Source organism: Dermacentor silvarum, chromosome 6 (assembly GCF_013339745.2).
Source record: "Dermacentor silvarum isolate Dsil-2018 chromosome 6, BIME_Dsil_1.4, whole genome shotgun sequence".
Classification (NCBI taxonomy): domain Eukaryota; kingdom Metazoa; phylum Arthropoda; class Arachnida; order Ixodida; family Ixodidae; genus Dermacentor; species Dermacentor silvarum.
Window position 1 is genome coordinate 29,076,464 of NC_051159.1, and position 19,277 is coordinate 29,095,740.

General features: G+C 45.2%; 1 protein-coding gene across 1 annotated transcript in view; it reads right to left on the reverse strand.

The window, feature by feature from the left end:
- Window positions 1-19,277, reverse strand: part of LOC119455352 (cytoplasmic aconitate hydratase-like) — a 607,544-nt gene that overhangs the window by 481,059 nt on the left and 107,208 nt on the right. The window lies entirely within an intron of this gene.

Sequence of the window (19,277 nt, forward strand, 5' to 3'; positions counted from 1 at the left end):
CGAGTCATCAACGCAGCCTCAACTCCGGGTGCTGCATTGCTTAGTTTCCCGAGAAGCGGCCCGCGTAGGACGGGGGCGAGGGACGTCGAGGTGTAGGCGAACGGGACATGACGGCGTTGCGGCGAGGGCGAGCGGCTAGTGGTGTTTCCCAGAGAGGGAAGGCCGGCATGGTATGGTTCAGAAAGGGGCGACAGAGACCGAGGGTCTCGGTCGAAGCGGCGATCAGCATATGGTCGAGGCGAGGAGGACCAGCGGCTACTACGGCAGTGGCGGGAGATGTGACCGACCTGGGAGCAAGCAAAGCAAATTGGCCTGTCATTCGGTGTTCGCTACTCAGAAGGGTTCCGATATCGATTCGGGAACGACTGGCGAGGTGCCGCAGAGGCAATGACAGAAGCGGTAGGGGTGGGACGTGGGCGGACGGCAGACTGGATGTCCATGTTTGCAATTTCTTGGCGGACAACAGCTTGAATGAGCGAGATGAGATGGTCATGTTGTCGTGCGTATGGGGACAGTGAGAACTTAGAGCCATAGCCTCAAGTTCGCGACGGATGACCTGTGTCAAGCTTGACGTGGCAGGCGAATGTGATGCCGGAGGGTCGTTGCAGGAGGAAGTGGCCGCCGTATTCGGAAGTCGGTCGAAGCGTTGTACGATGCGTTTGCTCTTCGCTTGGTCAAAATTTCGGCATTCCTTTATGATGGATTCAACCGTTGAGCAGTTCCTGCAAAGCAGAAGTTTGAACGCATCGTCCGCGATGCCCTTCAAGATGTGTCCAACCCTATCGGCTTCCAGCATGTCCGCGTCCGCTTTACGGCAGAGAGCCAGAACGTCTTGAATATACGCGACGTACGATTCGGTTGGTGTCTGGACACGAGACGCTAGCTCTTGCTTGGCCTCCATTTGACGTCCCACAGGTCTTCCGAAAAGATCGCGTAGCTTTTCCTTGCAGGAGTGCCAGCTTGTAATTTCGGTTTCATGCGTCTCGAACCATGCCTTTGTGGTTCCTCCTAAGTAAAAGATCACGTTGGCCAGCAAAAGTGTGGCATTCCACTTGTTGTGCTTACCGACACGCTCATACGACGTCAGCCAGTCTTCGACGTCGACCTTGCCAGTGAAGATTCCCGGGTGAAGTAGCTGGGTTAGTAGCACTTCCACTGGTGTCTGAGCGGCGGAGGCAGCGTCAGCGTCGGAGGCAGCGTCAGTAGCCATAACAGCGGAACCGATGTGACGCCCGCTGCGAAGATCCAGGGCCGGCTTGTGGTGAGATTACCCAGCATCTCCACCAAAATGTAACGGGGAGAAAATATCTGTACGATATATACAGTTAGAAGGTTGTAGCTCTGGGTACCACAATATACCGAGGTATGGTATGGTATGGTATGCCTTATCTGATGGCGCATACCCACTGCGGGGGATTGGCCAAGATTTGGATGGAATTTGGCAACCTTTGTTAATACTAAAATTGGTAAAGCTAACTGGACAAAATGAACAAAAATAAAATTTTTAAGAATTCAAAAAAAATCTATTTGAAGCACTTATAAATTCCTCCACGGCTGAGCAAATATCCCTGTGGCACTTTCCAAGAGAGGAGCCTCCTAAAGAAAGGATGTTTAGAGTAGAAAAGCGCAAACCAAGCTGTGTAAATTTTGATTCTAGAATATTTTTCCTTAAAGAAGAAAAACGGCGGCAGAATATGAAAAAATGATCTATTGTTTCATCTTCTCCACAGAATGGGCACAGAGGGGAGGGCACCAGACCAGCCCTGTGACGATAGAAGTTTAATATTCGTACCCGACAACGTAATCGGGTAAGGATGACTTCAGTTTTTCTGGTGTGAAAGGAATTTTTGGGCCAAGGGAGTAGGAGGTGTCGATATTCTGAGAAATTAGCTACAGCTGGGTTCAGGAAGTCTTGAATAATTGATTATCTCCTGAACCTAGTAGTCGTTAGGTAAGCTATTGAAGAAACTAATCGTAATACAGGGCCACTGAGGGCCGCTCTCGCGAGACTGTCAGCCATTTCGTTCATGACTAATCCTTTATGTCCAGACACCCAAAGCAATCTAATTAAATTTATGTGGGCAGGCACTAGAAAATGAAATGTACGTAAAAGGTTAGTGACACTATTTGCTGTGAGCGAGGAACATAAAGATAAAGAATCTGTTATTATTACTACCGCCGATATTGATGAATTTAGTTTGCGTAGGGCTAGAACTACAGCTAGAAATTCAGCCAGAAATACGGAAAAGAAGTCCGGAATCCTTGCTGCGAATGACCAATCTAAAGCAGGAGAGAAAATGCCAATTCCAGATTTTTCTTCACACTGTGAGGCGTCTGTTGCAATGACCGTACTTATTGATAAACTTATTAAATGGTCTTGTAATAGGCCGTTTAATGTATTATAAGAAAGGAGTTTTGCGTTGTTTGGGTAGATGTCATCAAATATGATTTGTAGGTTCTCTCGCACATCACAAATAGGCGGCACCTCCCAGATACGTACATTTAAGGGATTGATTAATGTTTGTACGAAGACCACCTGGGGTGTATGAAAACGAGGCCAGTGTATTCCGAAGAATAGTGCAGGCTGGGAAATGAATATGTATTCTAATCTTGTAATAGGGGATTCATACAATTTTAAGACTGTTTGCACCGTCAGTAAACGAAATCTACACAATATTGAGGGCAACCTGACTTCTTGGTGTAGTATGTTATTAGCACCACATTTGGGTAATCCACAACATAGTCGTAGGGCTTCCCGCTCAAGCAGAACAAGGGGACGTAATTTATAAGCTGGCGCACCAGAAAATAATACACATCCAAATTCTAAAATGGGTCGCACATACATTTTATATGTCATTAAAAGTGGATCTCTCCACATTCCGGACCGACTGTTGCAGAGCTTACGAAGCATACCAACGGCTCTCACTCCTTTTATTGCGATAGCAATTATATGGACACTTCAACCGGATTTCTGCCGTCGTCGTCGCCGTCGCCGTGCGGTTCCGTATAGATTCCAAGCGCGATAAAATCATCGCCGCGCACCGTATGCGCGAGCGAAAGCGCGCGGGGGACGCGCGCTATCATGGAGAGCGAACGCTCGGCGGAATGCAAACGCGACCGTCGCGTGGGGGTATGGGAGGGAGGGAGGCGGGGCGGCGCTGTGCTCCGGCACCAAAGGCGTATCTTGCCAATCAATCTCCCACGCGAAAGCAACAAAGCGGGAAGAGGGGAGGATGGGGGGGGGGGGGGGGGCAGCTTCTCCTCTGCCAACAACTTGTTCGCAGTTTGCCCGGTGGTGCCCGTCGCCCGCACCGTCTCTTATCTCCACACGGCTCTGGTTTCCGTTGAAGCGATAGACCGCGCGAACCTGCGCTTGCTGCCAGCGTTTTGACAGTCGTTGGCTGCGGTCATTCAGTGTGATCTTTTCATGTTTGCTTGTGCGCGCTGACACCACGATTGTTCATTCAGTTAGTAAGCCAACGTGTCCAAGTTTATGCAGCCGATAAAACTGTCCCTACTCCGAATAGCTCTCTACTAATTTGCTATCGCAATCGATGCTTCGCCTTTCGGGCGAAACGGCGACATTTTTTTAACTATATGGTCAATATGGCCGAGCCAGCTGAGGGAACCGTCATATACTACACCTGAATATTTCACGGACTCCACTTGAGGTATAGTCTCGAGGCGATAAGATAGCGATATGTTAACGGGATTGTTAAGAGGGAAAACCAATATCGAGCATTTTCTAACTATGGCATAGAGGTAGTTCTGTAGTCGATAATATAGAGAGTGGATATCACTGTCTGATGCGAAGAAAGCAATGTCATCTGCGTATACGTATGTTTGTACATCTTGATGAAGAGGAATGGAACACATCAGAATGTAAAAAAGTAATGGTGACGTGACAGCTCCTTGAGGAACACCACGTGATTGATTATAAATACTCGAGGAAAAACCTCTTAGAGAGCAGTAAAATGTTCTTCCGTTTAAAAATTCATCAATCCAGTTTGAAAAATAATTTGGAATCTCTAGACTTCGCAATATATCTAATAGGATTAAGTGTTCTACGCTGTCGTATGCTTTGGAAATGTCTAACGTCACGAGAGCACCTATTTGCCTCTGTCGCCGTGCTAATTTTATTCTACTTTCTAAGTCCACGTGAGCATGCCAAATGGAACATGATGGTCGGAATCCAATTTGGCAGGGGCTAAGCAAGTCTTTGTTCTGTATAAATTTAATCATACGGGCATATAGAATTCTTTCGATTAATTTAACCAAATTTGAAGTTAGGGCAATTGGTCTAATATTATGTATTGTATGTCCTTCCCCATGATTTTTAAGAATTGGGATGATTTTAGCGATTTTCCACGCAGACGGAATCCATGAAAACCGAATTGAGAAATTTACAACAGCTAAAAGGTCATTAGAAGCTTCCTTAAATAAGATTCTGATCATAGCAAATGTTACCCCATCCACGCCGGGAGCTGAATCTGGAAGTCGCTCCACAATTTCAGCCAATTCCAACATAGAGATTTCTGTAAAATCATCTGATGCCCTTCGTAAGCGAGAACAACTTGGCAATACGGAAGAAAATCTAATCTCTAATCCCTTCGCAATTTCTTCTAGTGATTGTTTTATTTCATCGCTACTTAAGATTATAGAGTCAATATTAATTTGACGCGGAAGAACTTTTCTACTGCGGAGAAATCGGAACAATGCGCGCTTATTTTTATTGTTAGACAAGAAATCAAAATGCTTACAGTCGAATTCATCTTTGGCTTTAGAAACTGTATGTTTAAAGACTGCTCGAAAAAATTAATAGTCACTCCAACGTGGGAGCGGCCCGCGGTCCTCCCTCCATGAAAACGAGGGGTGACTACTTCAGGACGTCAATAAAGTTTCCTACCTACCTACTCCAATTTTGCGGACTCTGGTTATGTAATAATTTTTTCCAAGCAGCTTTTCTCTTTCTGTAGTCTCGGGTGCATTCTTCATTCCACCAAGGGCTGTAAGAATTTCTTTTATTCAATCTAATCTCAAATTGAGCTTTTTTTCGAGAGTTTTCCAAAGCGGAACAGATAATCGTGGTTTTCTGTTCTGTAGGCGCATCAGATAGAGATGAAAGGACATTTCGTAAGCATTTTTTAAAAATGTCGTAGTTTATGAAAGTTCGAACCTGGTCACTCATAAATGTTACAGGACGGGCAACTTCAAATACTATTGGAAGGTGATCACTGCTTGTCGAACACTCAACAGTCGACCAAGAAGTTACGGAAAGACTCGGGCCACAGAATGTAAGATCTCTTGAAGAGTAAGATCGACCTCGCACAAACGTAATAGATCCGGAGTTAACAGACGTTAGCCGATTGTCCAACGACCAGTTCCATAATCGGGTGCCGCACAAATCTGTTCTTAAACCCCATGAGATATGGTGAGAATTGAAATCACCTGCGATTAGAATTTCACGTCCACAAGAGTTAATAACACTATCCAGTGTGCTAATGTCCTGTACGCCGGATGGAAAATATGCATTAACTACGGTGAAGGGACAACATCCAGGAAGAACTAGCTCTATCGCTAGGATTTCACACTCTGGAGTAGAAACTTGAAATGAAATTTTAGCCTTATGGCAAATTCTAGATGAAATGAGTGTAATTAATCCGCCACCTCTTGTAGGACGGTCTAAACGGAATGATCTGTATAATTTTATTTCAAAAGATTTCGCAGGATTTAGCCACGTTTCTTGTAACATAATTAAATCAGGATTAAGTTGAGAAGTTAGACAAGATAAATCTACTGAAGCAGAGTATAAAGAGCGGCAGTTCCACTGAAGCACTTTTAGCGATCCTATGTTTTGGAAAGTGCAGCAGCCGAAACTGCCTTCTGTAGAATGCTTTGCTTTAGCACAGCACTGGACTGACTTTTCTTAGCTTTTGAGAGATGACCGGGGGAAGAGTCTTCATTGATAGAAGACATGGTTCTTTTATATGCTCGAGAATTTTGTTCCACCTCTGTCATTTCCAAATCTGTGTTAATCAGATTACCAGTTGTAGGGCCCGTGGAAGAGGAAGTCGAAGGTTCAATATCATCATTGGAAGGAATGGTATCTGAGCTTTTATGACTAGCTTGGTGCTCAGGATCAACTGTTTGCGTTGTCACAGGAGTTGGGCAGGTAGTTTGCATCAAATGAGACAAATGACTAGAGATGGCCTGTGAGATACATTCACCCAGGCTCATTGCCAACCGTTCCATAGCTTTGGTAACTGCCTTTTCCACAGCGGCCTCTATAGTTGCAGTGAGTGATAGGTTCGTGGTAAGATTTTGTCTGCCTATAATCCCCGCATAGCCAGATGCCCTTTCTTTCACAATGTTTATTGCCTCCATCCTAGAGCAGCGTCGTCGGTCTATTATTTAAATCACTTGTAATTCTTGAGCCCTAACAGAACAGCTAGAATAATCGGCTGGGTGATTTCCATCACAGAGACAGCATCGCTCTTCTTGGGCACTACAATCACTTTGAGCGTGTTCTTCCCCACATGCGCAACAACGTTGTCTAGACTTACACCTTGCCATACTATGGCCGTACCGCCAGCAATTACGGCATTGAAGCGGACGCGATGCCAGGGGTTCAACTCTGAACACAAGGGGCCACACCTTTAGTTCTGATGGGCAGGAAGTTCCAGCAAAAGTTGCAATCACCGATTCTGTTGGGACCCGCTTATTGTCTACCATTCGATTGCATCGGTAAACAGCAATTACTCCAGTCGCAGACAACCTCTCTAGTGTTTCAGCGGGAGAAAGATCAGCATCGACACCTCTGACTATTCCCTTAGTGCAGGCGAGGTGAGCAGGGATGTAGGCACTCACCGGTAATGACGCGAAAGATGAACACTTAAGCAAATCCGCGACACAGGTCTGGTCTGGTGATCGACACACGATACTTCCGCGGCCGAACTGCCTCACTTCCGTGATGGTCTGGTATGAAGATGTAGCAGCCTGCAGAGCTTTCTGGATCGCCTGGGGGTTGGTCAGACGTATAGAGCCTCCATTTGAAGGAACCAGAGCCACTGAGATGCTGCTCACACCCCTGCGGATGAACAAATCTAGAGGTAATTCATCCGTTGGATTAGAGGCCGTCCAAGGGGAAAAACCCCCGCCGGGGTAGTTCTTGGACATTAGCCTAGGATGAAGCTGATGTTAGAGTAAGTGATACCTCAATAAATAATATTGAGTTCCGAGACACTGCCAAGACTCATGCGCGCCATGTATCCAGACATGTACACTACAAACAGATGCACATCCTGTGGCGAGGTTGCCACACTTAGTCACATGTTATGGGAATGTCAGGACATAACAAACAATTCGGGCAGTGCCGACACCTCCGTCTCTTCCACCGCCAGCCTCCGCTCGCGTTGGAAGACCGCACTGCTCAGCTCGAACCTGACAGTACAGCTCTGGGCCGTCCAGCGAGCCGAGGAAGCCGCTTCGAGACAAGGTCTCGGAACCGCGTCCGCGGCGGGTGCCCAGACCCACTAAAAATACGCCGGACTCAAATCTTATCGATTTGATAATAAAGTTTACGTTCTTCTTCTTCCGAGACACTTCAGCCTCTTCTTCACCAACCAACGTCAATATATTTGATCCCTCGACAATTTCTGTAAGGAGGAGGCCAGGCTGCAAGGTGTTTCTGCAAGGTTTTCGAAACACTTTTCGAAAAGGGGGACTTTTTGTCATGTACACAGACTTATGTGCGCGTGTCTGGTGCGGCGGACGATCAGTGATCATAAAAGAAGGAAAAGAATGGCGGGATTCGGCGCGAGCTCGCCTGACGCGGCACCTCGGCACCTCATTTTTCTTCCCACTGCCGCCCGATTCATGGCCAATCCCCCGTAGTGGGTTGTGCTATATCTACAGGCACCAAAACAAACCAAACCTCGGCCACGCGTGCAGAGCGCACAGGATCCGATCGCTGGCTCCTCGATCGCTGACGTGTCCGAGAGGGGATTGGTCACATTTTAACTGATTTCAGTACTTTGTTCATTCTAAAGGTTGTTTCTTTTTCTTTCGTTTCCTTTCCAGGGACCGTGAATGCCGGTCTCTGGTCCCGGCCAGGGCTCGCCCTGGTCAGCTAGCCGTCCCACTGAGTCGGTGCCTCTGGAGTGTTTCCTTCGGAACGGAGTGAATACCTTGCCCGTGGCGCTCGTTCCCACGGATGGTGGATCCATTCGATTGACTGAATCAGAAAGCTTCCAGGAGGAACTGCGTGCCATAACGGAACATTTCATTGACATCTCGGAGGTGAGGCGGTTTGGCAAGACTGGCATTCTATGTAAGTCGTCTAACGTTCAATGCCTCAATGACTTACTTAACTGCTCGAAATTCGCTAACATCGCGGTTCGTGCATTCGTGCCACCGCATCTTGCATGCGTGAAAGGCATTGTTCGTGGGGTTCCCACTAATATCACTCCTGAGGCCTTCTTAAAGATGCTCTCTCCGGCTGGTGCTGTTTCTGTCTACAGATGCAATAGATCAGTGGGTGATAACCTCGTTCCTACTGAGAGCGTTATTGGCTCGTTCGCTGGCTTAACGCGCCCGTCCGAGGTGAAGGCATGGCCATATTTATTCCGTGTGGAGACATTGACACCTAGACCCCTGCAGTGCCGAAACTGCTGGAGATATGGACACAGCGCGAATGCTTGCAGATCTTCTGTGAGATGCTGCAGCTGTGGTGGCTCTCATTCCGCATCAGCATGTGACGTAGATGAGCCAAGGTGCTGCTTGTGCGATGGAGCACATATTGCTACGGATAATAACTGTCCTGCGCGAGGGCGGGAGATTCAGGTGCTTGAGATTGCAGAGAAACGCCACTGTTCTCGTGCGGAAGCCATAGCAGAAATTAAAGAGCGTGATGTTGGATACGCAGCTGCTGCATCCCGTCAGTCCACATCCCTAGAAGCCACGGTTTAGGCCGCCGTAGCCGCCGCTATTGACAAGGCAATGCCAATAGTGATGGAGCGACTTTTCAACACGTTTGCCGAAGGTATTACCGAGATGCTGACTGCTAAATTCAACAGCCTCCTTCAATCGCACTCTACTGTTACTGCCCCCAATTCGGCTACTAGTTCTGCTCAATATTCAAAAGAAACATACTTGGACAGGTAGAGGTTCAGTCTGGTACCTCCGTGGCTTCTCCGCTATCACCGACTGCGGTGCCCAGCACCTCATTTGGGCACATGAGGCTTGGAACCATCAGCAATAGACGTAAGAGTTCCCCACTGTCTCCAACTGATTCTCCTAAAACTAAGGCGAAAAAAGGAAAAAAAAAATATTGAACACCACGAGCAGGATGCGTTGCGTTCTGCCGTGGAATCATCCGTACTAGGATCACAATAGCATCAGTAAGAGTCCTTCAATGAAATTGCCGCTCTATTTCCTCCGGTTACGTTGACCTTCTTTATCTAATTCATAATCTAATTCCAGATATTATTTTACTTCAAGAATCATGGCTTTCATCACATCAACGATTTACTATTAATAATTTTCGAACATTTCGTTTAGATCGCCCAGGTAGAGGCGGTGGGCTACTAGTGTTAGTTTGCTCAAAAATGTACCACAAGGTAACTGTAACTTTTGAACATGTATGTTCAGACTGTAAAATTTTAGGTTTAGATTTTTTACTGCCTGGTTGCGCTGTGTTTACAGTGGCTAATGTGTACTTCCCGAATGGAGTCAAGTGCACTGGTCACCTGGACTCATTGTGCCGAAATTGTTCACATGCAATGCTCCTTGCAGGAGACTTTAATTCCCATCATACATCTTGGGGAATGAAAACGGATGTTTGTGGAAAGAGGCTGTGGAATTGGATCTATGATAAGAATTTTCAATGTCACAATTCAGGTCAAATTACTTTTCTACGTGGGCGATTCTCATCTGCATTAGACCTGACTTTCTCTTCCGCTCAGATGGCTATTTCATCGTGGGACACCTTTGATAATGGAACAAGTAGCGATCATTTACCCATTACATTTGACATTATGCTTTCACGTCAGGTTTCTATTGTATGGCAAAAACGGCTCATTAATTATAAAACCTATAAGTCAGCTATAAATGCAGGGGTATCATCGTTAACACCTAGTGATGAACAGCGGAGGGCTGACTCGGTGGTATCGCTTTTACATTCTTCGATTCAGTCCGCTGAGTTTACGGTGATGTCAGGGAGCTCACCGTCAAACTCAGCTTGGTGGAATGAAGCATGTACACGAGCTCATAGGCGCAGAAAAGCAGCATGGAAAAGTCTCAAACATAATCATTCACCGAAAATATTGGCTTGACTATAAAATCTATGCAGCTGTATTTAAAAGAACTGCGGCAAAAGCTAAAGAGGAACAAAAAACGGACTGCATTCATCTTTATCAAAACCAGAAAGAAGATCTGCACTTTTTAGGTTTCTACGGAGCAAAAAATCTTTCCAGCAGTCCGTATGGTCACATTCCGATGTACTATCCCCCAAAGAAGCGGCAGATTTACTAGATGATATCGCGAAAGGTCTTGAAGCTCGTTTTTCTTCGCTGTGTCCTAGACCTAGAAGGCTTCATAGTTCGACATACGGGTTTGTAGAAGTCACTATGACAGAATTATCCGATGTCATTTTAACTGCTCATCAATCGACTCCTGGACCTGACCGTATCACAACAGCAAAGATTAAATTATTATTTAACTCATTCCCTAATGAGCTTTTGAATATAGTTAACAGTTCCCTTCAATATACGTGGATCCCGGACTCCTGGAAAATTGCAAAAGTTATACTTTTACTAAAAAATCAAAACCTCGGATATGTCTTGGACAACATTCGGCCCATTTCCCTTACATCGAACCTAGTCAAAATAATAGAAAAAGTTTTCCATGTCCGGCTCAATGAATTCACTTCTTCCAAGGGTATTCTGTGCTCGAGGCAAATAGGATTTAGGCCTCATTGTTCAATATGGTCAGCTCACGGTGATTTAGAAAGCCGTATTCGACTCGCAGGATTATCAGGAAACGTATCAGCTTTAGTAACTTGAGATATTACAAAAGCATATGACAGTGTCGAGCATGGAATTTTAATTTTTAGATTAGTGAGCTGTGCTGTTCCAGACTATATAGTGCCCTGGATAGAAGAGTTCCTTTCTGATAGAAAATTCTTTTGTTTCAAGGATGGGGTGACATCGGGTACGTATAAACAGACGAGAGGCGTACCACAGGGATCAGTTCTCTCTCCGCTTTTGTTTAATATTTTATTATCTTCTGTCCCAACTCATCAGGATGTGCAACTCTACCTCTATGCTGATGACATTGCATTTTTCTCCTCATCACGGGATATCAATACGTTGCACCAAATTTTACAATCTTATTTGTCTGCACTCGAGATCTGGCTGGACGGACTGTCATTTTCCCTTAACGTTAAGAAATGCGCGTTACTTGTATTTCCATTATGAAATCCCGTTTTCATTTCTCTTCATTATCGTAATGAGCCAATACCGCAAGTTGCAGCTGTGAAGTACTTGGGGATAACATATGATGGTACACTAAACTGGCAGCAGCAAATCGAAACAAATGCTAGGAAAGGAGAACGTGCAATGGCATTCTTGCGCCGTTTCAGTAATAAAAAGACGGGTATGCGTACGGCTACATTGCTGATGATTTACAAACTCTACGTCCGCCCTATTCTCGAATTCGGCTGTGTTCTTTTTTCAGGATGTGCAGCATACCAGCTAAGACCTTTAATACTGCTAGAAAGGCAAGCGCTACGTCTTTGTCTTGGGTTGCCACGTTTTGTGGCTAATGATGTGCTTTATCTGGAGGCTGGAATTTTCCCGCTTGAGTCCAGGTTTAAGCAACTTACTCTCGTGACTTTTCTAAAGCTTTATGATACATCCCTATCCCGTTTGCAATCCGTTTTCATCAATTATCCCGATTTATTTTTCCAAACACATTGGCGGCGTTATCGACAACCTCAAGTTGTTTTTGTTCAGACGCTGTTATCAAAACTTCATGTTCGCCTACCGTGCCTGGTTTCTCCAAAAACTGATTCGTTAAAGGTGAACTTATTTTTGATGATATTTTTCCAAAACACGCTAAACTTCTTCCGTCACGCATACTTGAAGGTCTCCTTCAAGATCATCTTAATCAATTTCAGTCTCACTTGGTTATTTCTACGGACACTACACAAAATGCAGAGAAGGCCGGAGTGGGCATCTTTTCAAATCAGCTTAACTGGTCTTTTGCTCTTCGTCTAGCAGATTACACCCCAATATTTCTTGCAGAATTTCTGGCCATCATTCTAGCCATTAGAAAATTGGGTACCCAGACATCGAAAGTAATAATTGTTACCGATGCGCTGTCGGTTTGTACACATTTAACTTCTACAAATCATTCACACCTACTGAGTATATCTTCGACTCTTGTTCCAGACACTTTGTCTGAAGTCTACTTTGTATGGGTCCCCGGTCATAGTGGAATTTCTTTAAATGAATCAGCTGACTCGCTCCCATCATTGTCACTAAATGGTCCTGTCTTAAATATCCTTCCTGATTTCACTTTTATAACAGGTGCTAGATTTAAACGCTTTTTATTTCTAAATTGTAATAAATCATCCCTACTTTCCACAGAGGATTTTCTACATCTAAATTTCCGGTGGAACACGAGCAAATGCCTTTCACGACAATGCGAGGTGACATTATCAAGCTTCCGTTGTAGAGTTCCCCGCCTAAATTTTTACCTTCATAGATCTGGTTTGTCTATAACTAACCTTTGTTCTTTTTGTAATGAACCAGAAACTATGGACCATTTCTTTCTTTCTTGCCGCCGCTTCTCCTCCCTCCGCAGATTGTTCCTAGTATTTCCTACAAGTAAGCTGGGTTTAGCGCTTACTACACCAAACATTTTGTCCTTTGGTGCGTGTCAATTAGGCACAAGCCATGGGTCAATGATTTCTGCTATCCACAAGTTTATTGAAGCGTCAGGAAGGCTTTACTGCTAGGGTACCGACCGTGGGACACTTCACTTTATTTTTTTCCCCTAAATTTATGAATATGCCCTCTCAAATTTTCTGCTGGCATTGAGTTGAATATTGCTTTGTATTAAATGTGCCTTTCTCCCATTTTGTTTTGTTTGACGCACATTTCACATCTAATGTGGCCAATCACCCCTGTGGGTACGAGCCATGTTTTGAGGCAACAACAACAACAACCACCTCGGCCAACAGCGAATCACGAAGATACACGGGTGCTGGAAGAGGAAGCAGAAGAAGAGAAGGACGGCGGCGTTCGAAAAGAGAAAACGCAGGTGTGGGTAATCGTTATCAGATTCCGCATCTTTACAGTTAAAACCTACTTAAACATTTACGCATCTTCATTGAGACGATCGCAGTATGTATTTATTACGGAAAGATCTGCCTTCTTTGAAGAAACATGGTCCCGTCTATACAATCCGCAGGTTCTTTTTGTGCAAACTCAACTAGAACCATTAAAGGTTCAGATACGCGAGATCATTCCCCTAAAAAAAAAAAAAACCGTAAATGTTATCAGAATTGAATTTGATGACATATTTCCTTCCAATGCTAAACTCCTGCCAACTAAATATCTAAGCGGATTACTGCAAGATCATTTAGCGCAAATGAAAATCAATACTGTAATAGCGACGGATGCATCAGTGTGTGACGAGAAAGCGGGTATAGGTATTTTTTCTGAGGCGCTATCCTGGTCTTATTCAATGCGACTGCCTGATTTCACACCTATATTTCAGGCAGAATTATTAGCAATTATATTAGCTCTTCGTAAACTTCCTGCAAATTCTTCGACAGCTGTAATAGTAACTGATTCGTTGTCAGTTTGCACAGCACTCACGTCATCCTCAGACAACACAGTTTTGAATGAACTAGAAAGATTAATCCATTCGACCTTACGTCTGGTGCGTTTAATATGGGTACCAGGTCACCATGGTTTGTTCTCAAATAAAATGGCCGACGCACTCGCACGTACGTCCCTACAGGGACCAGTCATGCATGTTCTGCCGACTTCTGCTTATATCACCACGGCTAGGTTTAGAACACTATGTCTCTTAAGTTACTCTGCAAAACAGACATTCCAAATCACAGACTTAAAGCATTTGCTTTACCCTTGGGACAATCAATGGTGTCCCACACGTAAATTGGAAATCTCAATTACAAAATTACGATGCCGTATTCCACCCCTAAATTTTTATCTACACAGGTCTGGTCTGGCGATGTCCCCTCTATGTCATTTCTGCAATGAACCTGAAACCATTGATCATTATTTATTAAACTGCCACCGATTCGCAATTCAGAGAAAGAAATACTTCGAAATTCCGTTCCGAAAATTAGGCATCGCTATAAACACTGAAAATATTCTATCTTTCGGGGCATATACACTGGGTTTTAGCCACAGGAACGTATGCAGGGCCGTATGCGAGTTCCTCGGTGACACAAGAATACCAATTTAATTTACTGATATATTGTTTATTATTTTACAAAATTCCAATTTACGTTAATTTAATGATTGATTATTTATTAATTTCGAAAATTCCAATTAAATTGATTGAAATTTATTACCTTCTACCTTGATCTCCTTCCAAAAAGCACACTAATTACCTATAACATAAAATAAAATACGGCTCTAACATCAGTTAGTTTCATTGCATAATTTCAACCCATCTGTTTAACCGCCGGTTTCTTGGCCAATCCCCCGTGGTGGGATGCGCCATGGCATAGGAAGCAAGCCAGCAAGCAAGCAAACACCGGTGTGCGTTGTAGTCGAAGCAAGGTTGTCGGGCTCCGGGTCCGAACCTCAAGACTTCAAGAGCACCAGGCGGAGAAGCGAAGCTGTCGGGCTGCGGGCCCGAGTTTCATGAATTCAGCGACGATCCGGCCTCTGTTCTACCTCCAGCCTTTGGTGTCCGTGGGTTCTGCAGTGACATGGTGCTGAAGGCAAGCCCTACCTACTTTCAATCCTGCAACTTCTTGGCCGAGCTGCGGACGATCGTCAAGACGCAAGTAGTGTCTTATCGTCTTATACTCACGCGACCGACACACTGCATCTGGCTGGCCGTTCCAACGCCGCCCCGTACAACGCTGCACCGACGCTACCCAATAATTGTGACCGGTCACGAACTTTACTGTTGTACATAATTCTTTATTGTGAGAGAACATTTAAAAGTGCATGAACGTTTATATTAGTCTTAGTACCTTGGCTAGGTAGTTCGTGTGTGTGACAGTTTGTGTTAATTATATGTTCATGTCTTGTTAACAATCGACTTCGTTGTTTCTTTTCCCCACTGCGAATTAGTCTCAGTGGTGTGTGTGTGTAAAAACTTTTTATTTACAAAAGTCCTGAGGCTCGACTATTTCAAGTCGAGGCGGGCCGCTCCCACGATGGCACCGTTAGGCCCAGCCCTTCAGCGACATCGTGGGCCCTCTGGACAGCCCGTAGCTGATCTTGAAAAGATGAACTCTCTAGCATCTTCTTCCAATGGAGCCATTCTTCTTCAGGGTTGGTGAGAGTCGCAGGGCATCCCGCGAGCATGTGTCTGATCCCAATGATGCCATTGCACGCATGACAATCTTTCTTGACCTCTCTTTCTGGATACATTTTATCAAGGTGGTACGGCGTGGGATAAGTTCCTGTTTGTAATAGTCTCAGTGAAACTGCCTGAGCCCTGTTCAGCTTTGAATGTGGCAATGGAAATTGTCTGCGTCCTAGATAGTAGTGTTTAGTAATCTCGTTATATGTTAATAATTTATCTCTAAATTCCCCGGCCTGGTGGTGGACGGCTCGGTTGTGACTGTCACGGCTAGCAAGTCCTCGTGCCAAGTCATGAGTAACCTCATTGAGGTTAGCCCGGGTCTCGTCCACTTCTCCCATATGCGCAGGAAACCATTGGATTTCAGTTCTCATACTCATAGTGTTTTCAATAAGTTTAGCTGCAACCGCGGCCACGTAGCCTTTATCGAAACCCTTTATAGCAGCTTTCGAATCGCTGTAAATAAAAGTCCATTTATTGTTCCTGATGGCTAGAGCAATTGCCACTTGCTCCGCCACCATGGAATCTTTGGTAAATACAGTGATGGCATCTTGCACCTTCCCTTGAATGTTTGCTACTACGGCAGTATATGCTTCTTTCCCTGTCACCCAGGCAGCATCTACGAAAGCCGCCTCTTGATTCTGCTGTTGTATCTCCCGCAAGAGTGCTTTAGCTCTTGCCTTTCTCCTTTTGATATTGTGCTCTGGATGCATGTTTCTAGGGAGAGGGGTGGTTCTAATCAGATCCCTAATCTCAGCTCGCAACTCCACTTCATCCTCCAGTGGGCGCCTTGACCTATTTAGCTCTGCCCCTATTGCCTGTAGTATATTCCTGCCGGCTCGTGTTTTTGCCAATCTTTCCTGTTGCGCAATCTGCTGAGCCTCCGCAATTTCCTCTATTGTGTTGTGCACCCCTAGACTCATCAATCTCTCGGTTGCAGTGTTAATCGGTATTCCTAGGGTAGCTTTAATGAGCTTCCTAATCATCGTGTTAAGTTTGTTAAGTTCTACCTGCGTCCATTTTAACAATCCAGCAACATAGGTGAAATGACAGAGAGCAAAAGCATGAACTAGCCTCAAAGCACTGTCTTCCCCCAGGCCTCTGTGTCTATTGGTAGTCTCAGTGGTGGCCACAATAATTGGAACCATGCAAGTACAAATACACTCCCGGGTAAACAACCCCTCGTTGACTTAGGAAGACCAAATAATCACAGCATACATCCGCTCCTTGACCAACCAAGCAGCAGGCGGTGCGAAATCCAGCTTTCTTCTTGTGCATATAGCATTTGTATTCAGTGCTTCGATAGTAGACTTGCTATGGAACGTGCTGGCCGTCAAAGACAATGAGCGCCGAGTTTCATGGTGGTGCCTATTCGGCGGGCCTGGAGGATTGTTGGGTTTCGATTGTTGACTAGGCTGCTCGTAATGGCGTCAGCGGTGTCGTACGAAGGGACAATGTGTATGACTCCATTCGCGGCGTCGTCAGGCGAGCTAGCGCATGCTGCGGCTGAAAACGTTTTTTCGCCGATCTGTAGTAGGTGATCTTGCAGTATCTTTCCGCGTTTCCCATCGTGGGGGTGCTTGCCAGAACGATGTTGCAAGCCGGGTTTGTTCTGTAGGTAAGAGGAGAAGGAACGGTGAAAGAAAAGGAAGACAAGGACTTTGTTTATCAACTGGCGGCCTCGTTTCATCTAGTGCTTTAGTGCCGAGCCTAGACCACTGCACGGGCCTGGCTCGGCCCTGGTACGCAATTGTTGACTCGAGCCTAGGAACTTCGGGCTGGGGTCGGGTCCGGGCCTCAGTCGGGCCCGGATTAGGCCCGGACATGCTATTTGCAACTCCACAAAACTGACGACTATAAAAAAGTCGCAGTTTCGAACGAAAGGCGAAGCATCGATTGCGATAGCAAATTAGTAGAGAGCTCCACGAAGCAAGAATAGTAGTTCAGTGGGCCGTATAAGGTTGTAAACATTCGCTTACTAACTAAAGAGGTAGTCACACGTGCACAGGAAAACATGACACATTTCGCTCGATGACAGCGGAAACTCGCCATGAAAACGCCGGATTGAGAAAACGCGCCAGCAGCAGCAAATTGACCTTCTCACTGTCTATCGTCTCGGTTAAACGCGAACTAAACGTCGAAAGTACAGCGCATATGAAGCTACCGGCACTCGGCGCATGAACTTTGTCCCCATTGCAGATCGCTTTGAAGATGAGGCCCGTGCGGGGGCGCACTTCGCCCAGATCGCAGATCGCTTTCAAGATACGGCGCCCGCGCGGCCATGCTGTGAGCAGCAGCCGACGGCGCAGAACGCACCCTGCTCCATCCCTCTCCGTCGCCTTGCCCCCGTGCCCTGTGCCTCACGCGCAAAAGAAGACCGCGCGCTTCCGGCCTGCCTTCCTCCCTCGCGTGCGCTACATTGATCCGCGATTGCCGGCAAACCCTCGTACGCTTTCACTGGCACACACAGCGTACGTCGCGCTGTGTGTGCCAGTGAACACAGACTGTCTTCACACACAGACACAGACACACAGACTGTCTTCAGGTACGCAAGCTATACTTCGTATAGCAACCACAACAGGAATCAATGAGAGGCGTTTCGGTACAGCTGGATACATTTTTAAGAACAGAAGACATACCTACAGGCAGAGTCGTCTGCAATATTTTGTTACTGCCCAAAAATATGTAGATTTTCGACAGCGGTCACTGAAGTGCCTCTTTGCACTGCCTGTGCGTAATAATTTTAACGGAAGAACAAAGAATAAATAAATTTGCAACAGGTTCTTAGAATGCCTAAATAATGTCGTAGCAAGTTGAATATTCTGCCGTAGTTTATCGCACAATTAGTCCAACTAATTAAACCTAGACTTTAAAGGGTTCAATGTACTTAGGTAAATATTTTAAGCCTACAGTGGATGCTGCAGAAGTCCTCAACAGTGGTTAGAGGCATGTGAAAAAAAAAAACAGAACGCGGAATTCTTTATTGTATCAGTGAGGTTTTCTTTTTAATGCCATTTTCACACGTTAAGTGGCTCAACCCTCGTGTTCGCAGTCTTGTATAAGCTTATCTAGCACTAGGTGGGTTCCATGTGAAATTACGTGGACAAACAAGCAGATCGCATTCCAACCTGACGCAAAAAAAACTACGTTGTCTACGATGTACATGCACTGCACTGAAACAAAAGTAGACAGAGCCCAAATTTGGATATATTGCGAAACAAGGGTACCTAAATTGTCGACTGAAAAACTGAAACCATTTTAATGAAGCCGAATAAAACAATAAAATGGCATGTTCCGTGTGAAAATATGATTGCACACGAGCGTTAAGCTTTCAGAGCACCGATTTGTTTAATAATAATAAAAAAAGCTTATAGTGGATGTGTATTATGGTATTTATGAAAGCCAATAGACCAGCGTATATATATTTACATTCGCGCCAAATTTATTGGGTCTAATTCCATGATTGTACATTCAAATGCTTATATCAGATTCAAAAGTGAGATGAAATGGCTGGCGGTGTGTACGGGAGTGTTCAACTATGCCATCACTATAGTATATTCCCACACAACGTTTGAAAAAAAAAATGTAGAACGGCCGTTCAACTCACACTTTAAAGCACGAGTATGGCGATCAAAGGATGTACTTTTATTGCAATAGCAATTATATGGACACTTCAACCGCATTTCTGCCATCGGCGTCGC